This window comes from Neomonachus schauinslandi, chromosome 15 (genome assembly GCF_002201575.2).
Source record: "Neomonachus schauinslandi chromosome 15, ASM220157v2, whole genome shotgun sequence".
NCBI lineage: Eukaryota > Metazoa > Chordata > Mammalia > Carnivora > Phocidae > Neomonachus > Neomonachus schauinslandi.
The window spans coordinates 33,367,170-33,394,729 of record NC_058417.1 but is presented as its reverse complement, the minus strand read 5'-3'; the positions used below and the strand labels follow the sequence as shown (position 1 = coordinate 33,394,729).

Here is a 27,560-nt window from a genome sequence, read left to right as displayed (position 1 = left end):
AGGGAGAAAGTAAGAAGATTGAGTATCCAGGTGATAATTTTTATTATACATCCAGTATCGAACCTTTTCAGATTCTCTTGCTTTTTGCTCTAATTTAATCAGTCCAATTCCATTTATATTTTCTCAGTTAAAACGCCTGCCCTTGGGAAAGGGACCAGTTGTTCCTTTGGCACTTTGGACTCCCTGTTCCTCATCTGGCCACACTGAAGTGGCTGAAATGCTCTCCAGGACATGGGAGTTGTGGGTAAGGAAGCACCTTGTGCCCCTTGCTAAAATCTCAAGCTGGCTGCCAACATCCAGCTGCTTTTCCACAGAGACACTGCCAAGTTAGGAGAACCACCTGCCTCACAGATGGCCTCAGTATCTGCTCCAACAATGGCAGACCCCCAAAAAGAGGGAGAAGAGTCTGTTCCTTTATGAGCAGGTGTAGAGATTGCTATGGTGTGGTATACCTTCCACCATTTAAAAGCTGTGTGCCCTTGGGCAAGTTACTTAGACTCTTTGTGCCTTATTTTGCTTCAATATGTAAACATGGACAAGTTTACTATAAACTTCAGGTTTCACTTATAATAATGTGGCATTTTTACTTAGTGCCAGAAGTTTCTAAGAGCATTAACAGAGAGCAAAAGATATGAAAAAATATAGCACAGAGCCTGGCACCCAGTGAATAATATCACATTATCATCCCCCTGCAATCCTTTCCTACTTAACTACAGGAGTTTTGAGGCTTAGACAGTATCAGTATTTTAGGTCTCTCAATGGCCAACCACCCCCCTCCAAGATACATTTATCCTTCAGAGGCATTTCATGCTAAACACCATTTGTATGCAATTCTCTACTGTATTTACTTACTTACCAACACAATAGTGAACAGGTAGTGTCTGGGTCATTTCATTTTCCTTCTTGGGCATCTCATACAATGCCAGGAATTAACAGGTCCTCAATAAAGGGCTTTTTGTTGATGACAGGCACCCCCAATGTCTTTGGAAAACCTTCAATGAACCCCACAGTCTGGTCACCAATCCAGCTCTCCTCTCTTGTCTTACCCTGAGATCCTCCATCACAGATCTGGCCTCACTTCCTGCAAATTGGGTGTTGTTATTACAAAACACTTCAAACGTACAGGGAAGTAAAACCTCCATGTCTCTACCACTCAGATTTCATGAATGTTGACCTCAGGTCATATTATTCAACTTCTGGTTTCTAGCGATCTATAAATGTTTCAGATGCAATCATAAACTTTTCAACCCCGTTCCCTTCCTCCTCCCTCTGAGGCAACCACTTTCTTGTTAAGTCTGTAAGGTTCATTTTTACTTTTTGTAAAAGTGGACTTACAGTATCTCTCTTACAGGCTTATGAGGATTAAGTAAAATAAAATATATAATGGGGCTGATAACGAGCTAATGGCTAAATAGTTGGATCTATCATCACCATCACCATCATTGTCCTCCTCCTCATTATTTTTCTCTGCACGTTTATCTGTCTCTTCCAGTACAGTTATGCTTTTTTTTGACATCTGGAACTACCTTTTCTCTCTCTACACCTACAGCCTAGCCCAGTTCCCATTACACAGCCAGTGCACAAAACTTATAAATTAAACGAATGTTCTAAAGACTGGACTGATTGCTGTTCATTCTCTAATTTCAGGCATGGTCTTAAAACACATCAGGCACAGTCCTTTACCAATTCTCTAAAATATAAACTCGACCATAATATGCAGGCTGGTATTCACTCATCTCGAAAAATCCAGAGGACCGATAATCTCTTAGTACTTTCAAGCGGCCCTGGTTACTTGTTTGTTAGTATCATTCATTCTTCTCCAATACCTGACTCAGAGGACAATGGGACAAAATTAAGGTTCCTGACTTTGGGAAGCTGAATTAAAAGATGACCAGGTAGTGGAAAGAGGTGTACCCAGGATTCTGGCATCCTCCAGATCCTCTCAAGATAAAAGCAGCCTTTTTGTTTGTTAAAACCCCACTTGCTGTCTCCTATTCAATTACTGAGATTTACAGACAGAAAAAAGCAGAACTTGCCATTTTAAATTATTTGCAATAAAATTCGATTTTGTTTACTCGACACTAAATACCGACAGTCAAGGAAGCAGCAGGCAATCTTACTCACTTCCCCCCATACACTAATTAAACATTTTAGTGCAGAGATCAGCATAATTAAAGAATTAGGAAACAATGAGAAGTGCTTGGGATAATTTGTAATATCAGTGCACTGATGCACTGCGTCCAGATACCAGGATTTGATTGGCAGGACTTTATTAAGTTTTGGCAGCACTTAGGTAGGCTGGGAGCTCCTTTATGAGGCTCTTGTACATTAATCCAGGCTCCCGATCTCGTTAATACTGATGAGTGAAGGCAGTTAATTGAATTATGTATGAAGCACTGCTGATTAAATAATATTTCACTCCCCACTATAGAATTAGCTCTGCTGGATTAACATCCACTGTTGTCTCTGACACTGAATGTCATAAGGACCTCTTCCCAAGCATACACTTTGATTCTTTTCCATCTGTTCAACCGATGCAGCACCTCAGTTACCACTGGAACCAACTACCCTTCAGCTTTGACATCAGGTCACTTTGGAGAAATGATAGTTATTTATTAGCATCTGTGTAACCACGAGCAAAAAGTCCTCCACAGTGCCTCCAATATTCTAAGGATATTACTATTTAATATGTGGAACGTGAAGGAAAATTCAAATAATTTATAATTGTATTTGCATTGCATAAGGTAATAGGAAGAGAAACTAACACAGGGTCTTCCAAATCAGCCTTGAAAATTAAAGCTGTTTTGAGCTGCGTATGTGGCTCTGCTTCCATGTTCTGCCCCTTCCTCTTCTCATGTAATCTCAGTAACTGCTGTTGAGAAAACAGAAGCCTCTCCCTGTGGAAGATGCACTCAAGGGTCTTTCCTCTGTCCTGCCCTCCCTCCTTTCCCTCTTTCTCCCAATCCATCCCTTCCTTTACTGTGACATTACTAAGTGGCAGATGCTGTGACAAGTGCTCGTATGCAGAGACAAACAACTGTGGTTACTCTCCTAGACAAGTTCATGTCTTACCAGGCAATAAGATAGGTATGTAGATATTTAATAGCATGTGATATGTATATACTAGCGATATGAATGGGGCCGAAGAGGGAGTAAACTAATCCTACTGGATTAGTCCTAGAGATATTGGAAGGCTTTGAAATTGGACAAATGGGGTGGGTCCTGAAAGATGGAGTAGGAATTTTCCAAGTCCTGACTCCATCAGAAAGAAGAAAAAGAATACAGGGTGCACTAAATGACACGTAGACCCATCATTCATTGAAGTACCAGAAAAGGGATTCCACTATCAAACTAGGAGTTTTTCCAATAGTTAGATAAGATTTATTGAGTTATTCCTCAGTTTTCCAAGGATTATAGTGTATTATGAGACCATACCACATAACGGAAGGAAGAGATACTTGGCAAGAGGCCAAATTTGCTTGTGACCTTTCTCAAGCCATTTCCATAGTCTGGGCTTTCATTTCTTCAACTGTAATGTACAGAGTTTGGTCAGGACACATCCTATGGAAGATCTGCAGAAATTCTGCCCAATAGTGCAGAATGAGGTTGGTCTATCTCCACGAGAGATAGGTTGGTAGGCTGCCTAGGTGAGCTCACTCTAGATCAGGGTCTGGCTTCTCATTTGGCAAGTCCAAAAACCCTCTTATCAGTGCCGGACTGCAGTATCTGATTTACACGGACTAAATTTATAGGAGATTGAGGTATATAGAGTTCTTAATCTATAATAAATGTTCTTGGAACCGTACCTTGAAATTTTCTTCTTATAGAAAAACTATAGGGAAAGCTGTATTTTAATCAAAGCTTACTTAAGCATGAACTCAAAGCAAAAAGAATTGAATGACTTAATATTTTATGACATCAGATCCTGAAAGCACCTGTCTGAATGCATCCATCTCCACAGGAGAATCTATCTGTCAAGAGGAACTGTTTTTAGTAGGCTGGGACAGGAACTCCTTTCTAAGGAGTGTTAAAGAGTCAGTGCCAATGTTCAGCTCCCAGACTTTCTTTTCATCTAAACTTTCATTACTCCCTTTTTTTCTTTCCTATAGATCTCAGTAAATATGTATTGTCTACAACTACTGTTCTCTCAATAAAGCCCCCACTGCTTCATGGGGCATTTGTTCTTCTTAAGATGACTGCCTATTTCTAATGGTCCATGAGTTGATTTGATAATTGAAGTTGGAGAGGACAATCTTATTTTCTCACATAGCTAAGTTCTTGGAAGTCCCTTGTTATTCTTTACCCACCTATGTCCTCCAACTCTAGAATTCTAAGACCTATAATGCCTGAAACACAATTGCTGAATTTTCACCTAAGAATTCTGTTTATGTGCCTTAGCATTCCTTCAAAAAAAATTTATGCAAATAATGGTTTAACCAAATAATTGAAGTTTGATCATTAGGAGGAGACATTGTTCAATCATTAAAGAAATGTAAAAACCCTCAGCAGGCCAAATTAAGATTTTCATTACAGTTATATTCAAGACTTACATTCAGTGGCATTCTCTAACTAAGGGAAATGGGTCTAACAACAACAACAAAGATGTATGGAGAAAAGCATAGCTGAGATTAATTCTAAAATTTCTATAATATCTGAGAAAGTTGTATTTCTTCATGTAAAGCTTCTCTGTCCATCCGGAGCTGAGGATGACCCAATCGAGATGGCTGGATTTTCAGAACTCGCTTCCTGTGTTATTCTCGCTTTTAAGCCTTTCTCATGGCTGCCTTTCAGCAATGGGACCAAACTAGGTCAGCTATTGTGTGTCCTCACATATTACATTTCTTCTTCTCTTAGGAGCTGTCACTTTTCTTCTCTTTGAAATAAATTCACCTAGAGAGTCAAAGCCATTTCTCTCAATCAACTTCCCATCGTTCTCTCTGGAGCCTTCAGAACTCACCATTATACTGTCAAAAGTGTGTCATCCATGCATTCACAAAAACACAACTCTTGAAAACTGAATGATAATCATGGTTACTATTTACTGAACCGCTCAAATATGCCTTGCCAGCTGTGCTGGGGATTCAGTGATAAATAAAGCATTTTTGCCCTTGAGGAGCTCCCAGTCAACCAAGAGAGGCAAACATGTAAGCAGATGTTCATTGCAGAGGGTCTGTGTTAGAAAAGATGAGGGAGGAACTCACTCCAATGGAAGACTCTCCCACATCTCCTTTCCATGGTGTCATCATCCACCCTGTCCCCAACACTTCAATGTCACGGCCATCTCCTCTGTTGTCTTTTTTCCCACCAAATGGTGGTTTCTGCTTCAGAAATATCCCTGATATCTCTTCTCTCTGCCAGTGAACTGGGCCCTCAACATCTCTCTGCCTGGGTGACTACAATAACCTCTTTGCCACTCCTATCTTCCCTCCAAAAATTATTATTGAATTTTAAGCAGCACTAATTCAAAAACTGCCACTGGGGGAGATGAATGAGGGATGGGCAAAATGGATGAAGGGGAGTTGAAGATACAGGCTTCCAGTTATGGAAGAAATCACAGGAATAAAAGGTACAGCATAGGAAGTATAGTTAATGGTACTGTAATAGCGTTGTGTGGTGACAGATGGTAGCTACACTTGTGGTGAGCATGGCATCATAGACATTATTGAGTCACTATGTTGTACACCATAAAACTAAGGTAACATCGTATGTCAACTATACTTCAATAACAACAACAACAACACAACAACAACAACAGAAACCAGAGAGACCATCCTGACTACTGTAATAAACCATGATAATGTGATGCTGCTTAGGAGGCTAGAGTTTTTGCTCAAGAAAGAGTCATGGGAATTTTTTAATGCCTTGTTGAAATTAACAAAGTAAGAGTTTACCACTTTTATGGAATCATTGCTGAACTCAAGAAGCTAGCTGAATAATTGAATAAAAATGTGAACGATCCATTTTCAGTTCTTCTATTTTTAATTTTCTTCTTTTTTAGACTCAGTATTTTGTGGAGTTTAAATAAAATTTCAAGAAAATTAAAAAAAAATTGCCATTGGCTCTGACTTGTTCACAAGATTTAAATTCAATCTCTTCAACATGGCCCAGGTAACTTTTTACAATCTGGCCCTCACATATTACTTTAGTCTCATATCCCACATCATTCTCCAGGTGACACCAAACTTTTCTTAAGTCTCTCTTTGTGCCATATTCTTTATCTGTAGCTTTGCATGCCCTTTTTTCTGCATGGCATACCTTTCTTTCTGGCTCCTTCTTCCTGGTAAAATTCTTATCCAGTAGATCAAAAGTCATTCCCACTTGGCGTTTTCAGCATCCAGCTTGCAAAGTCTACCAGATGGCCACTCACCCAACAACTGCAGGCCACTCCATATAAAGGCAAAAACTTGACTTTTAAAAAACAGCTGAGGACCACATTTCAGCCAAGCATAAAACATTCACATGTGGTAAAAATGTCACCAAGAGAGCTGCTATAACATGCTCGACTATTTTCTATGGATTTAGAGATGTTAATCCATTTCTCAAAATATCTACCTTTCTTACAGCCAACAGGTGCAACCTGGGATTTCAGAGCTTCAAGGTGATAGAGACTGAATTATACTCTAAACTTTCTAACTTCCACTCCCTCGGTATGGTTATTTCTTGCCCATCCTTCAAATTTTGGCTTATATTCAGACTTTTTCAGAAATCTTTCTGATATTCTTCCCAGGATAGTCCCTGCTACCAACAGAATCATGACAGAGATTCTTTTCATTTATAGCATTTACCCCAACTTATTGTTATATATTTATTGTTTGACTTTGTCTTTTTCTGCACAAGTCTCTAAAGTCCATAGTGATAGGGACCACTTTTGTTTTATTCATCCATACCTACCCAGCACTAGCCTGGCACAGAGTAAGTCTCAATACATATGTGTTGAATGACTACAGTTCCAGGTTGTATCATGTTAGATGACACAAAAGCATAAAAAAAACCAGTAGATGACATGACCACCAATGTTACAGTCTGATGGCTGAAGAAATCAATTATTGATGAAGATCTATACATATCAGGGTAGCTAAGTAATTTCTAAGAGTTTTATTGGCATGAAAACCCCATGGAGGTCCTGAGAGAAAGAGAGGAAAAAGAAGAACTTTGAAATTTACAATCATACTCTTTGGGGGACAGAAAATTCATCCTGAGGTAGAAGAAAATCAAGTTGCCCAGGCTTCTTCCATGAAACATGTTGAGTTTTGGTAATGAAGCAATCTCTTTAGATGTAACACAACGTGGGAACAATTAAATATTATCTGACTCAATATTTATTAATTATTAAATATGGTTTGACTCAACTCAAATAAATATTATCTGACTCAACAGAAACTCTCTCATATTTAAAATAACATGCTCCAAGAAACTAAAAGAACAGGGCAATATTTTAGGGATCCCCAAACAAAACTGACACCACTGAGGAAATATCTCACCTCAATCCCTGTGAGAGAAGCACTTAGGCTAACAGAAGAGAGTCCACATAAGCTATGTTAATAATGTCAGCCTACAATGGCAACCCCAAAGTTACCTTCCCAGTGAGAACCACAGGGACAGAAGAATCAGAGGATTATGACCACCAAATGGCAAACTAAAAAGCAGCATGTTCACTGTAATATCTGCCAAGGTAAAAGATGGGTCACCCTGGTCACCCAGCCTGGTAAAGAAAGACAAAGAAGGTGTTGGGAGGCTCAGCTGTTCCTCTGGGTAGGGACCCAAGTCAAAGCAAATATTCTTTACAGAGGCAATGGCTGGCCATGTTTTTTGCTCATCTACCCTAGACTGCTACATCCTGGGGAACAAGGACTATAAAGACACACTACATGAGAAAATGAAGGAACAATAAAAATAGTGAAATAATTTTGTGCTCAAATTACATGTACAGACTGCAAGTGCTATAGATATTGGAGAGACAAGAGAAAGAGTATCCAGAAAAGGATGGGATACAAATATTTGCTCTCCTCCAATCCTTCATGGAGAGAGTCAGCCAAGGATAAATTTAACTTTACTTTCTTTTAAATACCTGTCCCTGGAAATTCTTTATCCCATAAAACACCAACCTCATAAAATCACAGCACCATCCTATCTTCCTCTGATGTATTTATCTTCCTTCCCATTTCCCTTTTATCAATTAAAACACACTGCTCACAACTCTGACAGTGTCTCCTTTCACTCTGGGATCCCCTGGGCCCACTTTTTTTGACAGCACATCAATTTATTTATATTTATTTCTCCTAATATATATTTTTTCAATTGGTTTCTATTATGAAACACACCACAGGGAGAGAGCCTGGCATTAAAATCACACTGTGTGGTTTAATTTCACTTCATCGGCAGGACTCTGGTTTTAATCAACTTATTTTGGTTGCAGAATAAGTCTCAGCAATCATCCAGGGGTGTGAGGTAGGTCATAAGCTGAGAGTAATCAAATGAGTCTCTCTTGTTCCTCTCTCTTCCATAGGGAGTAGCACATTTCTTCCACTCCACATAAGCTGGAGCTAAAGCCAGGTTCTAGGTTGGTCTGGTGAAATTGTCACTAACTCTCCATTACCCCTACTAGTAATGGGAATCAATGGAGTGGATAATCCAAAGTAATGGTTGGTTCCAAATCAATCATGGTTGTCTTGAGGAATACAATTGATTTTTTTTTTCTCCCTCAAAAGATTTACCTTTCTTATTAATTATGTTTCCTTGGTCCCTAAGGAGACATCAAGGAAAAAGAGACAGTACTCTTTAGAAGGCCAACCAATACTGGGGCCACTTTATAAACATCATCTTTGGCAATCACTTTAGGAGAAAGGCATTACTATTTCCAGTTTGTAGAGGAGAAAATTCAGGGGCAGAAGAGCACTGTGGGAAAATCTCTGGGCAAAGAGTTCGGGAAAACAGAGTTCAAGTTCCAGATCACCCTATAGTTCCTGAAAATGTTGAAAACGTTTCCTGCCCATTGAGCCATTCAGTATTCAGCAAACTCAATTCCTGCTGGACATGGGATGTGTGTTTAGTGCCATGAGGAAAGGATGCCAGCTTTTCCTGCAGATAATTCCATTATCAAGGTTGAAGGCTTGTGCGACATGAAAGAGCGTCATGACTTCAGGCTGTTCTCATGAGTTCTAGCCTGTCCACTTTGTCCTAGCTTCCCTCTCTTCACATCTATCTTTCCTTCCTCATGGCTTTCCATGCAGACTCCAGGCTCCAGCACCAGACAGAGAAGCATCAGCCTCACGTAACCTACTTACCCAGCCCCACAAGTGCATAAGGTCCAATCCCTAGAAGAATCCCTTATTCTCTACTGTGCTGATTAGATCTGCTTCTCTGATCAAACTCTGACCCACGCAGGGAGCCATTCTAGGAACTCACTTTCTCCTTCACATTAGTAAACAGTCCCTCATGGCTCTGTGGGGAAAGTGAAGGGTGATCCAAAATATGCTAAGGGGATTTTCTTTCTGTTCACAGATAAATCACAAAATGGGTAATTTGCATGTGGACAATCACGAGCTGAATGAAAAGATGTTCTTGTGAAGATAAGAGTCACCATTGGCGTTAGGTCTTGCACTTTCATCTTGGGAACAATGGAGTGCTCAAGCCCAGAGCCACCTGTGTGAACAAGTATGTGATGAAGATGAAGGTTGAGAGCAAGATTCATGGTTGTTGAGCCTCCTTTCTTATAGGTCCAGTGAAGGCAGTTAACCCACATGTGTGTCTAGCACCTTGCTTCTTTCAAGTGCTTTCACACTAATGCTCACACTTGTCAAAATGCTTGCCTAATGGAGTTGCTGTTAGAAACACACTGGTAATACATGTGGAGACCTCAGGATGAAGCTAGGGACAAAATGGTGAATAAGTGGTTATTATTTCTTAGATTTGTATGTTTATTTGACTTTTGTTGGCTCTCCTTAGTGAATCCTCAGGATAATCTTGAAATGCTATTATCACCCACTTTACTTAAGAGAAAATAAGCACAAAGTATAAAAATGCCTTGATAGAGGTCATATGGCTAGCAAGTACTTACCAGGACCAACAGCAAGTGGTAGAACAGGGGCCAATAACTTGATCCATTGAAATAATGATGATAAAGCAGATGCATATGGATCATAAGTGATTATGTGGTGTGTCAGACTATGCCTACATATTAGCTTATTTCATCCTTACCAAGAGAAAAACAACACTCTATAATAGGCAAAAATATTATCTCTCTTTTACAAATTATGAAACTGAGGTTTAAAGATTAAGAGAAGTTACATTATCTGTTTTATGTTACACAGAGGTAAATGGTAAATGGGGACTAAAATCTGGACAGTAGGTGAGCAAGGGCCTGAGGGTGGGGTGGGGGCGGTGCCCCCAGCATCTGCTTCTTAATAGTGGATCCGTACGATACCTGTCTCATAATGTTGCCCCAAGGACTGGACAAGGGGATGTAAGTAAGCTGCTTGTATTATACCTGATATGTTCTAAGACTTCCTTACTCAGTCTAAGCAGAGCTGGTGCTTCTACTGCTCATACCAAAGATGAGAAAACTGTCTTCTGGCCCAAATGCAGTGTGAGGCCTGTTTCCATATGGCCCATAAGATAAGAATGATTTTTTACAGTTTTAAAGGGTTGCAACAAACAAAGAAAATAAAAAAGAATAAGCAACAATGACCCATGTAGTTCACAAGCCTGAAGCATTTACTGTCCAGCTCTTTACAGAAAAATTTGCCAATCCATGGTCTATACCATGCTGCTTCTTTGGTCTTGAGACACGGAAATGAAAGAACCAGAAAGGCTATTTCCATAGTTTGACTACTGCTGACAATGCTGCTATAAACACTGGGGTGCATGTATTCCCCCAAATACCCAATGACTGATGAATGGATAAAGAAGATGTGGTGTATGTGTGTGTGTGTAAAATGGAATACTACCCAGCCATCAAAAAGAATGAAATCTTGCCATTTGCAATGACATGGATGGAGCTAGAGTATATTATGCTAAGCAAAATAAGTGAGTCAGAATAAGACAAATACTATATGATTTTGCTCATATGTGGAATTTAAGAAACAAAATGGGATGAACATATGGGAGGGAGAAAAAGAGAGAAAGGGGAAATCATGAGAGACTCTTAACTATAGAGAACAAACTGAGGGTTGATGGAGGGAAGTGGGAGGGGGATGGGATAGATGGGGGATGGGTATTAAGGAGGGCACTTGTTGCGATGAACACTGGGTATTCTATGTAAATGAGGAACCACTGAACTCTACTCCTGAAACCAATATTGAACTGTATGTCAACTAACTAGAATTTAAAACAAACAAATAAACAAAAACCAGAAAGGTTATATTGATTTACTCTAAAAAAGGCAGGGCTCTGCCTAGCGAATGAACAGATCCTAGAGGATAGAAGGAGCAGGTGAAAGAGGCAGAAGGAAGCCATGTTTGGTGTTTTCCAGTGCAGTGAATAAAAATAACGAGAGGCCAGATGTTTTCTCTGCCGCGGCAGCCCTACCGCCCCTCGCCTGCCAAGCAATTAGAGCACAATGACCGCAGAGGAGTGGGGTTTTTTTAGAGGATCTTGCTATCTGTCATGCCATGTGATCTTCTTCTACCATTTTTTTAAAAGATTAATTTTATTATTTTTAGAAAGAGAGAGAGCATGAGTGGGGGGAGGGGCAGAGGGAGAGAAGCAGACTCCCTGCTGAGCGCAGAGCCAGATGCTGGCTCAATCCCAGAACACTGAGAGATGATGACCTGACCCAAAATCAAGAGTCAGCTGCTTATCCGACTGAACCATCCAGACGCCCCACCTTCTACCACTTTTTTAAAGAGACTAATAAAGATTTATATTCCTTTTTTGAAGATGGAATAGATAATTTTAGACTATTATGCCATATGTAAACAGGCTATGAGGCAGCCCAACTATATTAGGGTTGCTTATGTATCTTTCCCAAATGACCCTGCAGCAGATTTTCAGTGTTCACTCCTGCCATCTTTCTAGGATAAAAGTGTGTTTGGGAGACTGCATTCATCTTCATGCAAGACACAAACAAAGAGAAGCCAAGTCATTTGCTGGAAGACCCTGGGCTTCAATCAGCTGGGTTAGTTGGGTTTTCCTGGGGGTTAGAGCTACCTGGAAATCTCAGACTACCGGCTTGGCTTCCAGATCAAAGAGAATCAAAAGGGTCAAGAAGAGTTCAAGACATATAACCTGAGAGCCACTCTGGGATTGATCCTGGTTTTACCTGAATCCTGACGAAGGGGATAAAGAAAGTCTAGGGAAATGGTTTCTCCATAGGATGTGATAAGTCACAGGGGCTGTGGAAGCTCAAAACTTAACATGTGGGCAAGAGGCTACATTAAAACAAGCGTGTGACGGGGTGCCTGGGTGGCTCAGTGGGTTAAGCGTCTGCCTTTGGCTCAGGTCATAATCCCAGGGTCCTGGAATTGAGCCCTGAGTTGGGCTCCCTGCTCAGCCGGGAGCCTGCTTCTCTCTCTCCCTCTGGCCCTCTCCCTGCTTGTGCTCACTTTCTCTCTCTGTCAAATAAATAAAATCTAAACAAAACAAACAAACAAACAAAAAACACCAAGCGTGTGCTTCCAAGGCTGTCATGCAATTTTATTTATTTTTTTAAAGATTTTATTTATTTATTTGACAGAGAGTGAGAGAGCACAAACAGGGGGAGCAGTAAAAGGAGAGGGAGAAGCAGGTTCCCTGCTGAGGAGGGAGCCCAATGTGGAGCGTGATCGCAGGACCCTGGGATCATGACCTGAGCCGAAGGCAGATACTCAACCATCTGAGCCACCCAGGTGCCCCCTATCATGCAATTTTAATTAAGAACATGAAGCTTCTGGAAATGTATCCAGGTTGGCCCACGGCGGAGGTAAGGTGTATAATAGCAAAAAGGAGCTATGGCTCCTTTTTGGAGGGAGGGAGGGAGAGGCTAGTGGGCAGGTGAAGCAAGCCTCAAGATTCACACAGGGCCATAAAAAAGCTGTGTGCTCGGAACACTACATCAAAAACTAATGATGTAACGTATGGTGATTAACATAACAATAAAAAATTAAAAAAAAAAAAGCTGTGTGCTCCTAGAAGCACATACAGGAGGTGCAACTGCAGGGAAGTGACTTGTTTGGGGTCACGGAGCAGTAAAACAGAGGAGGGCAGGTGGGCGCAGATTGACTCAAACACAGAGAACCCGGTAGCTACACAAATGGTGAGACTTCAGGGGTGCTCTACATTTATTCTCACACGTAAATAATGAACATGCAATATATCTAAGTTCATTTACTGGTTATTTCCCAAGCCTAATTTTATTTGATCCTTAATATCCAATTATGGGGAAAAAATCAAGCTCTCCAACATAGAAATTAGGGAAAGAAAAGGAAAGCAAACTACTATGCAGTAAGAACCTTTGCTGTGTCGTGAACTCTCTAGACAGGTCCACATTCTCTCATGCGAGCATCTTCACAGTATTATCACGTATTTAGTTATGCTTGTTGTTGCTTACCATACAAGAACAGTGAGACTGAGACGTGTAAGAAAGGCTCACAAATGCCAGGATCTAAAGGTGGAAAGTAACTCCCGTCCTTCACCTACAAGCAGTCAATATCTGTTAATGAGGGGATGAAATCCCTTTTTTTTTTCCTGTTTAATAATTTTTAGGCTACAGTTTTGGATAGCAGCTGATGAAGGAAACACACACGCAAATGCTCATTACTCTTCCAATGATATCAGAGTAGGAAAAGCTGAAGACAGGGGGATTTGATGGGGAAGTCTGCAACTCAGGTAGAAAACAAGACACCCAGAGGTTGCCCATTGGGGAAATGGGACCATTTAGATGCAATAACTTTCTTTAAATGCAAAGGTGGAAATAGAGCCCACCTATCTGTTCTTTTGAATTGTATCGGCTTTGAACTATGTGTGGGTACTGGGCTAATCAATCAGTGTCCTTTCCCACTTCCACATACATTTCTAAGGGAATAAAGTCTTTCCTAAAAATATGCAGAGTAGTTACTTATAAGAAAAAAATAACACAGCACATAAATAAGTTAGCTGTCTCTTACCAGGACAACCACCGAAAATAACATCCACTTCCCACGGGGCTGCTTCCTACTTATATTAATAAATCAAAATATCTACTTATGATGATTTATTTGTAGATCTTGATGCTGAACACTCATTTATCATTTGCAATGCAATTTGCCCATCTCTACAGATCATAAAAATTCATTGAATTATGCTTCTTTTTATGGTATAATTTAATATCTTATTTTTTCAGCACCAGAATAAATCCCCATAAGTATATAATTTCCCTATGTTATCCTTTAGCAGCCAATCACAAACAATGCATTTTATATTTGCACATGCATTTCATGAATTAGTGAAAGGAATGTCTCACATCATCATTTCTTAAATCAAAAGGTACAAAGAGAAGTATCTAACCTATTTAAGGAATCAGAACAACAAAAATGCTCAGTTAACAAGAAAGCCAGCTGTATATTTCTGGAATAAGTGCAATATCTTGCTGATTCTACCAAAACTGTGATTTATAACCAATACTGTGGAAAAGATACATATATGTGTTTTCTTAGAAGGTGACAGTAGAGATTTTTAGTACTACCATTCTGTGCTGTAGACACTAATAAGAGTTATGGCTACTGAAATAAAATAACATCCAAGATCTGGGATAGAGTTTATGAATTTTGCATTAATTGACATGCCACCAATTTACATTATTTTTCCACCATTTCTACAAAGAGATGTGTTTCAATAATTATTTCCCCAATGTTTTAGAGAAACTGAGACATGGCAAGTTTCAGAGAATACCTCAAAAACTAGAATAAGGTAGTGATAAACAGTATTTATTGTCAACCAGTCTAGATCTCATTTTACAAGATAACAGGTAAATGATATTCTTTAATAATGAAAAAATTTCTTTTTTTTAGTATAAAATTATGAATATACCAACTTATTTTTTGTCTCTGAAGAAATTTGCTAATCATTCTCAGACATCTCAAAGCCAGGTCAAGAACAGGTTCTTATTTTTCTCATTCAAATATTAAACTTGTCCAAAAAACAAAACAAAGCCTTAAGATTCTCAAAAATGTAAATGTTTTTTCAACTTCACTGATACATCAGTAAGTTATTCTAAAGTATATAAGTAAGAAACATTAGAACCTGGACCTTCATAAATCCCCAAAGTTGTGAATATCACTATAGTACATCTTTTTCCCCATGGAATGTGGTAAAGTATAATAATTTAGTTGACCCTTGAGGACCTTAATGATCCTATAAATACACCAATAAAATCATTTATAAAACCATAAAAATAAATTCTGCTTCCAAAATTATACTTCATTATGCTTCCATGCTACTGTCATAATATTAATTATAAACTTACTAGAATCTTAAAAGAAATTTTCTATCTCCATTAGGTATCTACCTCTTGAGAGTTATTCTCTAAGCAGTGAGCAACAGACAACTTCCAAGGCTCATCGAAATAAAAAGGGTGGGCAATCCACTGGGGCCACTCCCTAGCCAAGTGATTGGCTCCATTAACAGACATACACTGTGCGTGTCTCACCCATCCTCTTTGGAATTATACTTATCAAACATTATGGCTCTTTAGGGCACTTTGTAATAGTAAATGCAGTGAGTATTCCATCTGGCCTAGAAGAGGTCTATTTCACTGTTTTGGAGAGCAGTTGTTAAAGCCACTTCATGGATGGCCAATTCCTTACCAGACTTTCATGGTACAGAGTAGCTATAATGGAGGGTTGATGAAGATTTGATTTACAATGTTGATGTAATAAGAAGCCTTCCAAAAAGAGCCCCTAATATGCTCACAACTTGGCTTCAGAGGACCTTCTTTGAAATATATTGATCTCTTGGCTCTACTGGCCCATACTAACTAGTCACATGAGAAATGACCAGGGGTTGGGAAATTTGTGCCATAAGCCAGATTTATTTTGAACACTTGGACATGGAAGGAGAAAAGTGACAAATGGAGCAATAGAAAAAATGAGAGGAAACTGAGTTTAAGGTTCAAGGAGGAAAGAGGATGAAAAAAATGCCCTAAAGTAAAAAAAAAAAAAAAATCATCACACACAGAGCTTCTGGTCTTAGCAGTAATGCCAAGTTGCAACTTTCATGTTGACAGAGCTTGGACACTATAGGATGAAACCAGCAGCACCCATAGGAGAAAGGATGAGGTCATGACATACAACTCACTCTCTTCTCTGCCCCTTAATCCCAACCACTTAAACTCAAAAAGGAAATGGGGCACACCTGTGCCTAAAATTCTCAATTATTACAATAATTATTACAGAAAATCATTACAGGTGAAGGGAATTAAGAGGTACAAACTTCCAGTTATAAAATAAGTAAGTTACAAGGATGAAAAGTACAGCATAGGGAATATCATCAATAATATTGTAATAACTTTGTATGATGATAGACAGTGACTACACTTATCATGGTGAGAGCTGTGTAATGTATAGAATTGTCAAATCACTATGTTATACACCTGAAACTAATATAACGCTGTATGTCAACTATACTTCAATAAAAAATTACAGAAAATAGGGGCGCCCGGGGGGCTCAGTTGTTAAGCGTCTGCCTTCGGCTCGGGTCATGGGGTCGAGCCCCGCATCGGGCTCCCTGCTCGCAGGAAGCCTACTTCTCCCTCTCCCACTCCCCCTGCTTGTGTTCCCTCTCTCGCTGTGTCTCTCTCTGTCAAATAAATAAACAAAATCTTTAAAAAAAAAATTACAGAAAATACAAAGAAAAATATAGAAGTGCCATGTACCCTCTGCCACACACCCAGATTTAACCAATGTTAACATCTGCCATTCTTTCAACAGATCATTCTTTGTGAAAAAAATGTAAATGCAGTGGAAGATCCATTTTCCTTATTTTTAAGCCCATTTTTTCCCCCTCTCTCCTAGAGGTAATCAATGTCCCAAAGCTGTTTCTGGCCTTTATGACCATTGTTTTTATATTTTTAATATATATATTAAAATTTTACATGAATGTAATCATATAGTTTATTCTGCAACTTGCTTTTTCACATACGATTGGTTGTGTTGATATGGGCATATTTATTTTAAGTGCAGTAAAATATTCCTGAGTAATATCTTTTCTAAAAATGTCACGGCAATTCTTGTACCCTCTTGCGATTCTGATTAAAATATTACTGACTTGATTAATCCGGGGTGAATTAGCTTTTTCATTATATGAACTTTTGCCATTCATGTTTATTATGATTTTTTTCCCTTTTATCCAATCTTCTAGTTCTTTCCATCACATGTTGTAATTTTTGTGGTTGTTGTTATAAGCCTTTGACACATATGTGCACAGTATGGGTTCCTTGTAGTCATTACGTGAATGGTACCTTTTTTATCCCCCTATTATAATCTCTGTTTTGCTTGACTAATATATACAAATGCTTTCAATTTTTGCCTATTGATCTTATATCCAATAAACCTGTTCAATGCTCTTTAACAGTCTGGCTGTAAAATTTCTTTCAAGTTTCTATATAATTGTATCATATTCAAATAGTAACAATTATTTTTTCTTCTTTTCCAATCCTTCTACAATTTATTTATTTTACTTGTCTTTTCACGGCTGGAACTTCCACTTACAAATTTATATGCTAGCAGTGACACTGAATATCTTATCACATACCTGTCTTTAATGGAAATACTTTTTACATTTCATCCATAAGTAAGGTGTTTGATATAAAATTTTGGTGGATACTGTGCAATAGATTAAGGAAGTTTTATTTGATCCTTAGTTCAAAAAGAATTTTATTATGAATAATGCTAAAATGTAGAAATTTTTTTCTGCTTCTATTGAGATGACCATGTGACTTTTTTTTTCATTAATTAATGTACTGAATTACACTGAGGGATTTTTATGATGTTGGCCCACTGTCACTTTCCTGGGGAAAAAATGACTTTTAAGAAAATATTAGTGTATTTTTAACATTCTGTTGAATTGAATTTGCTAATGTTTTATTTAAGATTTTGCATATGTGATCATACATGAGAATAGCTTATATTTTCTTTTCCGTTTTTATCTGATTTTGCTGTTAATATTATAGTAGCCTCAGGAGTTGGCAGCTTTCCTTATTTTCCTATTCTCTGATACAGCTTGTATTATGTGTGAACTATCTATTGCTCATAAATCCATTTATATCTATAGTTTTCTTTTTTTTATTACATTATGTTAGTCACCATATATTACATCATTAGTTTTTGATGTAGTGTTCCATGATTCATTGTTTGCATATAACACCCAGTGCTCCATGCTGGTTTTTCTATTAAAAATTTCTATAATGCTTACTGGTTCATTTTTCTGAGCATGCTTAATTATTTCTATTTTTCTAGAAAATCATCCATCTCCTAAAATTTGAAATAAGTGATCAAAATAGTATCATATTTTCTTTTATCTCTTCACTGTATCTATGGTTACACTGCTTTTTTTTTTTACTACTCATATTATTTATTCATGCAGTCCCTTTTATTTCTTAATCAATCTTGCTTATTTGCTTAGTAATACAATTTAGTATGTTTTTCAAAGGGCCAGTTTGAGTTCTGTTGATGATCTCTTGTTTGTTTCCTATTTCATTACTGCTTCTTTCCAGAGGATTCCTTTGCAAACAAAGTTGTAAAGCCCTCAAGGAAAGCTATTACAAAGGAATTTAATAAAATCAGCAATTAGGATGTGAATATACTCCAGATGGAATGAAAATAACAAAGGAAACTAAAAATAGATCTAAGATGAGAAAGTTCAGAATCCTTGATAAAAATATCTTAACTGTGTTTTTTATTGAAAAGATAAGGTTTTAGACAAAAATTACTAGAAGTTGGGAGTGCAAAAAATGTCTAACGCAGAATTGTTTTTTGGTGGGAACACGGTAGAGAAAATAAGTAATTTACACTTTGGTTAAGTAAGTATGTTAAAAATGTAAGGGAGTACTCTGTCTTAGCCTTTTTTTTTTTTAAAGATTTTATTTATTTATTTGACAGAGACAGAGAGAGCAGGAACACAAGCAGGGGGAGCGGGAGAGGGAGAAGCAGGCTCCCCTCTGAGCAGGGAGCCCCATGTGGCACTTGATCCCAGGACTCTGGGATCATGACCTGAGCTGAAGGCAGCCGCCTAACGACTGAGTCACCCAGGCGCCCGAGTCTTAGCCTTTCTAATTTCTCTTTTTTTAATATTTTTGTTTTTGTTGCTACCATGTGTTTGAAGCAGAGTGGGGCTCAAAATATGAAGTTACAATGTCAATGTCATCTTGACTGGAAATCAGTAGCAGACATTATCAGTAGTTTCAGACTTTCAGTACCTGCTTTTACTTAAAGAAATTTTGAAAGACCCTCTCAATCTCAAGTGTCATGTAGACTTGATATATATAAAGCTCTTTAAACTGACTAAATTGAAACACTGAATTTAAACATGAGTGTAGTGGCCTTTCTATCTGAGCTTATTTCCTACTCTGGCTTGGGCATAGCGTCCCCTATTCCTAAACAGAAAACAGTTTACGCTCCAACCATGTGGGGGATTAGGGGCACCAATCTCTTGGCCAGTTGAAAATCCACAGTGGAAAATCTGCATATAACTTTTGACTCCCCCAAAACTTTACTACTAATAGTCTACTGTTGACTGGAAGCCTTACTGATAACATAAACTGTGGATAAACATGTATTTTGTATGTTATATGCATTATATACTGTATTCTTACAATAAAATAAGCTGAAGAAAATGTTATTAAGAAAAATCATAAGGAGGCACCTGGATGGCTCTGTCAGTTAAGCATCCGACTCTTGATTTCAGCTCAGGTCATGATCTCAGGGTCCTGCTTAAGATTTTCTCCCTCTCCTTCTGCCCCTCCCCCCACCACCTTTCTCATGTGCACACTCTCTCTCTAAAAATAAATAGATAAATAAATAATAAATAAAAGAAAAATCATAAGGATGAAAAAATACATTTACAATACTTTATTGTATGTATCTAAAGAAATTCCGTATGTAAGTAAACCCGCACGGCTCAAACCTGTGTTGTTCAAGAGTCAACTGTAGGTGTTCTTCCGTTCTGCCTTTGTCTACACCTTCCACCTTCTCTCCAGTCCTGCACCTGTACACTTTTCTGTGGGTTCCTGGAACAGGAAGTGCTTCTCATGTTTTTCCCTTTAGCATCTAGTACAGAGTCTGGCACAGAGCACTCAACCAATGTTTCTTGGATAGAAAAAAATGCTTCCTTTAGCCACTACTATTAGTCCTGATCAAAGCAGAAACTCAACTCTAAGTTTACAGGGCTGATCCGATGGCCCCTAAGCCCAGGAGAAATTACCAGACCATAAAGACACTACAAGTCTAAATCCCACTCCTACAAGAATCACCTGCCCTCTATTATAAGGCTTTCCTTTATACTCCCAACTGGAAATCATTTTGTTCCTCTTTTAATTTGTAAAGCATTTTAGCGTATCTTTTATGCCACATTACTTTTCTATGTTATAGGACAGTGATTTATGAATAGACCTCTTTTTTATAGGACAGCAAAACTCTCTAGACCAGAATCTAATTTGTGTTTTATACATAGCAAAGCAAATTACAAATATGTGCTGAATAAATAGTTTAAAATACAAAGATAAATTTTTTAAAAAAAGGATTTCCCATTTTTTCACTAATCAGTATTTTACCAGGTCACCGTGAAGGTTCCTGAACTATGGTTTTTGACATGTCACTTGGACAGAAGACATCCTATAGGCATTGAATATTGTTTTCCTTCCTTTCAAAGAATATACTCCTCAGCAGCAGCTTGGGAGCAGGCTACACACAACGCCCCAGCTTTTGGATGATCTCTAAAGCAACGGTCAATTATAATCTTCAAGAGCATTTCTCTTCTGAATTTATAATTTGGAGATGTTTAGTTTTAGAGGATTAAGAAAAGTTTATGATTCAAAACTCATATTTTTAAGCCAATATATTAAAACACCTCTATGATTTTTACATTTTGTTCAAGGTGTATTTATTAGTACTGTTATGTCAGAAAAATGCATGCTGTCCTTTTTTAATTAGATGAAGCAAGGCTGATGTCATCAAATTGAAGTCCTATATTCAGTACTTCATTAGACACATAATTAAAGTTTAAGTCTTGTGCTCAGAGAATGAAGTCAAGTTTCAGTACATCTTCTGTAGAGAATGAGAAGTGGCACGCAGAGTAGAATACTGCATATGCACACTCAGTGGGGCCAAGAAGACCAATGTCTCGCTTCTGTCCCGGGTGGATCAACTCCCAACCTGGGAAGGTCATTCAAGCTTTTGGAGTGTTGCTTTCTGTGCTAGAAAATTGGGGATTGTACTTCTGATTTGCAGAATATTTGTGATGGTTACAGAAAAGTCTGTATGGCTCCTAACACTGTGTTATGCATCCATTACTCATGGTATAATTTATGGTCATTTATCATGACCATTTATCATGATATTTATCATGATGATGATGATGGTGAGGATGATGATATATGTTCACTAGGTCAGTAATTTCTCCTGGGCTTAGGGGCCATTGGATCAGCCCTGTAAACTCAGAGTTGAGTTTCTGCTTTGATCAGGTGGAAATAAGTAGTTTGTTCTTAGGGTCATCAACATGACAGTATGTCCTTGTGCAAATACTTTGGGCAATTTAAAAAATTACAATCTCATTGGCTTGGGCATCAATTTTTTATAGCTGATCATGATAAACTGGAATAGTTCATCACAACAGGAAGATGATGCTAAATAATTTTATTCAGTTATATTAACCAATATATAAAACATGAAATGCTTTATTAAAACAAATGAGAAATAAGCCTACTTTGCAAAAGTACATTTAGATTTCCTCCTCCCCCTCCCCACTCCTTTTTCCCCTCCTATTCCTCCTCCTCTTCTTCACTGTATCAATAGTCTGTAATGTGAGCTAGCTGGTTTCACATTTTATCACGGAAATGTATGTGAAATACACATCGAACATTACAAGGACAACATACATTGTAAGGGACATGACCCAGGAAAAGCTACAGGGGAAACAGAGAAGGGCTTAGGGATTTGTGGGTAAGAGAGAATCTTTGAAGGAACAGAAACAAGAAGTACCATGTTGATAGAGAAATGACTTCAGCATCATCAAAGAGCAAAGTGGAAACTCAAGAAGGAATGGGCATTTTTCCCTAGGTAACTAGCCCCAAGGATATGGCTGTACACACAGCTGTGTTTTCATGTCATACATGGCCAACGAGGCAGAACTACTTGTGAGGACCGACAGGACAGAAGGTGAGCCCACACCCAGGGTGAGCTGGGGGCTGCATCAGGGAGCATGTATCTGGACTGAGGAAGAAGCCTGGTCAGGAAGACCTCCCAGCTTCCTGCCCCAATACACCATGAACTGAGCTAGTACAGTAGCTTATCATTTATTAAACATAATCCTAAGCATTTTTTTTTTACAATTTCTGTTATAATTCTTATAATCAGTGATGATTATTATCTCAATTTTATAGATGAGAAAACCGAGGAACAGAGAGGTTTAATAACTTGTCTCGATTCTTTCAAAACCCTGAATCCTCACAACAATCCTACAAATTCAGCATTATTAATCTTATTTACAGATAAGATATTTGAAGTTTGGAGCTACTGAGCAACTTAACAATACATAAAAGAGCCAAAATTTGAATAAAGATCCGTGATCCCAAAGAGAAAACGCCACTCAGTAAATGTTGCATTGATTGGAAAGAACTACTTCCAACTTCATTTTTACAGATACTGAGATTTGGACATTTTAGTGGTTCAAAAATAGTGCCATAATGGTAAGTGAAATAAGTCAGTGGGAGAAAGACAAATATCATATGATTTCACTCATATGCATAATTTAGGAAACAAAACTAATGAACACAGGGGAAGGGAAGGCAAAATAAAATAGGATAAAAACAGAGAAGGAGACAAACCATAAGAGACTCTTAACTATAGGAAACAAACAGAAAGTTGCTGGAGGGGAGGTGGTTGGGGGATGGGGTAATTGGGTGATGGGCATTAAGAAGGGCACTTGATATAATGAGCAGTGGGTGTTGTATGCAACTGATGTATCACTAAATTCTACCCCCAAATTAATAATACACTATATGTTAAATTTTTAAAAATAGGGTCAGTTTTCTCATTGTCTTTATTCTCTTTAACAAAGAAGATAATCTTTCTTGTAAAATTATGTATTTTTTCATGGAATTTAATATAACCATTTGTTTTAATTTTGTAGCTTATAAATATTTTTATTTTTTCTGAACTGACTGATGCCAAAAAGATTATCTGTCACTGCTTCAGCCATTCAGAATACTGAGAAAGGTTAGTTTTGTTTTGTTTAATTTAGGCAAATCCCCACAAACAGGTTTGAGCAGCTAAAAGCAATTTGGGGATATGTTTTTATAAGGAACAATCTGAATATACATCTTATTTTATTTTTTATAAAGATTTTATTTATTTATTTGAGAGAGGGACGGAGTGAGAGAGAGCAAGAGCAGGGGGAGAAGTAGATTCCTGGTGGAGCAGGGAGGACCCTGGGATCATGACCTGAGCGGACGGCAGATGCTTAACCAACTGAGCCACCCAGGCGCCCCACATTTTATATTTTTAACTTAAATCGATGTATACTATATATATAAACAAGTGCGCAGACCACAGGTGTACACAGCCTGAGGGATCTTCACATAATGAACAATTTTGTGTATTTAGAACCCGAAATCTAGGTCTTTGGCTAAGAAATAGAAGACCACCAGCATCCCAGAAGCCCCAGAGGGAAGCAAGGAGAGGCAAGAAATATTTTGGAATTTTCTTTGTAATTTATCTTTTGATCCATGGGCTACTTAGAAACATGTTGCTTAATTTTCTAACATTTGGGCATTTTCTAGTTACATATCTATTGTTGATATAGAGTTTAATATCCCTATGAAGAGAATACATATTCAATCTTCTAATATTACACTGCACTGTTAACGTGCAGTGTAATATTAGTTTCAGGTGTAGAATACAGTTATCCAACACTTCTGTACAACACCCGGTGCTCATCACGACAAGTGCACTCCTTAATCCCCATCACCTGTTTCACCCATCCTTCCAGCCATTTCTCCCCTGGTAACCAGCAGTTTGTTCTCTATAGTGAAGAGTCTGTTTCGTGGTTTGCCTCTCTCTCTCCCTCTCTTTTTCCCCCCTTTACCTGTTTGTTTTGTTTCTTAAATTCCACATATGGGTGAAATCATATGGTACTTGTCTTTCTCTGACTGACTTATTTCACTTAGTATAATACCCTCTAGTTCCATCCATGTCACTGTACATGGCAAGAGTTCATTCTCTTTTACAGCTGAGTAATATTCCAGTGTGTGTGTGCGTGTGTGTGTACACATACATGCATATACACACCGCATCTTCTTTATCCATTCATCACTCAATGGACACTTGGGCTGTTTCCATAGTTTAGCTATTGTAAATAATGCTGCTATAAACCTAGGGGTGCGTGTATCCCTTTGAATTAGTATTTTTGTATTCTTTGGGTAAATACCTAGTAGTGCAATTGCTGGATTGTAGGGTAGTTCTATTTTTAACTTTCTGAGGACCCTCCATACTGTTTTCCAGAGTGGCTGCACCAGTTTCCATTTCCACCAACAGTACAAGAAGGTTCCCCTTTCTCGACATCCTTGCCAACACCTGTTGTTTCTTGTGTTTTTGATTTTAGCCATTCTGATGGGTGTGAGGTGATACCTCACTGTGGTTTTGATTTTCATTTCCCTGATGATGAGTGATGTTGAGCATCATTTCATGTCTGTTTGTTTGTTTTTTTGTATTTGTCATATCAGTTGTTGGAAGATTGCTAAAATCTCTTACTATGATTGTAGATGCCTCTATTTTTCTTGTAATTCTGTCAATTTTTGCTTTATTAAATTTGAGGCTATGTTTTTAGGTGAGCACGAATTTGGAACACTTACATTGTCCTGGTGAACTGACAATTTTATATTTATGAAATGTCCTCTCTCTAGTAATGCTTCTTGCCTTAAAGTCCACATTATCTGATATTAAACTGTTGGGAAGTACAGTTTTTTTCTACTCTTCTATGTTCAGTCTTATCTTTCCTTATTTTGGGGGTACTTTGCTTGTTGGTTGTATGATCTTCCTGTTCTTTTAGTTGTTGAAATTATCATGTCAATACCTATAACTGAAGTCTAATATAAATTAGTATTTTTGCCACTTCCTGAGCAATGCAACGTTCTTAGAATGTTTCAATTCCAATGATACCCTTCCCACATTTTATGTTATTATTTTAGGGGTTATTTTAACTCTGCATATATTTTAAATCCAAAACAATACTGTTAATATTTTATTTTCATTATTGCCTTAGAAAGTCAATATTAACTCAGAGGTACATTTTTTTTTTTTCTTCACACATTCCTGAATTTTCTTGCTTGCATATGGAATCGTTTTTTCTGTTTTGTTTTTTTTTAAGATCTTTATTTATTTGAGAGAGAGAAAGAGGGAAAGCACAAAGGGAGAGTGACAGGGAGAAGCAGACTCCCTGCTGAGCAGAGAGCCCGACATGGGGCTCGATCCCAGGACCCTGAGATCATGACTTGAGCCGAAGGCAGACACTTAACCGACTGAACCACCCAGGCGCCCTGGCACCATTTTTCTTTTGCCTGAAGCATTTCTTTGTATTTTCTTTACTGAAATTCTGCTGGTTTTTGTCTAATATAGAATTTGTCTGCTAGTATAGAATTTTGTCTGTCTACTGTAGAATTTTGTCTAGTGTAGAATTTCAGGATTTCTGTAATTTTCTTTAATTCTTTAAAAATGTCATTCCAGGGTGCCTGGGTGGCTCAGTTGGTTGAGCGACTGCCTTCGGCTCAGGTCATGGTCCCGGAGTCCTGGGATCGAGTCCCACATCGGGCTCCCGGCTCAGCGGGGAGCCTGCTTCTCCCTCTGACCCTCTCCCCTCTCATGCTGTTTCTCTCTCTCTCTCTCTCTCTCTCTCTCAAATAAATAAATGAAAAAATCTAAAAAAAAAAATGTCATTCCATTTACTCTGCCTTCCATAGACTCTGGTGAGATGGGGAAGTCTGCTTCATTGCTTCTTCTTTGAAAGTAACATTTTTCCTTCTGTATTTAAGATTTTCACTTTGCCTTTGTTAACAATTTTACTATGCTATCTCTAGATATGTTTTTCTTTTCTTTTATTCTGCTTGCAGTTTGTCAAGATTTTTGGATCTGTGGGCTAGTGTATTTATCAGTTTTAGAAAATTTTCAGCCATTACCTCATCAAACTTTACTTCTACTTCATTCTGCACTGCGCTTCTGTCTGAGCTTTTGGCCTCTTAGGTGTTGGCAACCTTGGTCACTGTATGATCCCTTCTGAGATATTTTAAAAATGTTTTATGCATGTTATCTAGCTCTCAGCAAAAGGACATATCTGATATAAGCTAATCCTTGGTAGCAAGAAGGAGAACATCCTCTTTTGAGGTGATATTTCTTATACTGTACTAATCTCAGTCATGGGCTGAACACACAATCTTCTTATTCTTACTTAGACAGAGTCACATACACAAAATGGGAGCCAAGTTTAAGATATTAAGTAAGTAATAATGTCAAGCCTATTAAATACAATTTAGATCTTCTACTGTCTCAGTCACCAGTTACTCTAAGGCTCATTCACATAGGTCTAGGGCACTGTGACCCTCACTATAAACCCATGGGCCCCTCCGGTACTGGAGGGGCTGCCAAATCACAAGCTGGGGTCAGGTGTAGCAAAGCCATTGCCAGAAATCCCAAGCCACAGAGAAGCAAAGGAATTAATTCAGGTCAAAGGAGAAGTAGAGTGATGTATCAGAAGATATCCAAATGGATATTGGGGACCCTCACAAGCTACCTCCTCATCCACAGATGATGCTCAGGCCTCCCTCTAAAAGCAGATAACTTCCTGTCTCTAAGGTTCAGGTTTCTTAAAATGATGATAATCATGAATAATCATCCTATAGGCTTGTAGTGATTGGAAATAATAAATATGCATAGTGCTTAGGATAGTGTCTCGTTCATAGTAATTGCTTAATAAGTCAGAGCCATGACAGGTGATGGTGATGATGACAATGATTGTGATGATGATCTTGAAACGAGAACGATCATCATTATTATCAGGAGGAAGTCAGAGGATATCAGAGCACACAGTTCTAACATGTTATAGCTGACTTTCCATGGGGTGTTTTTTTTTTTTTAAGATAAAATGGGAAATCTAGTATTTATTGATTTTAAAATATGCACTCTATCTTAGGGGCACCTGGGTGGCTCAGTTGGTTACGTGTCTTGACTCTTGATCTCAGCTCAGGTCTTGATCTCAGGGTTGTGAGTTCATGCCCCTTGTTGGGCTCCATGCTGGGCATGGAGCCTACTTAAAAAAAAATATGTGTGTGTGTGTGTATATACATATACATATACATTACATATATATATATATATATATATATATATATATATATATATATATAT

The 27,560-nt window shown here is 38.2% G+C and overlaps 1 protein-coding gene across 1 annotated transcript in view; it reads right to left on the bottom strand.

Moving 5' to 3' along the window:
- CA10 (carbonic anhydrase 10) overlaps positions 1-27,560 on the bottom strand; it is a 537,563-nt gene that overhangs the window by 380,908 nt on the left and 129,095 nt on the right. The window lies entirely within an intron of this gene.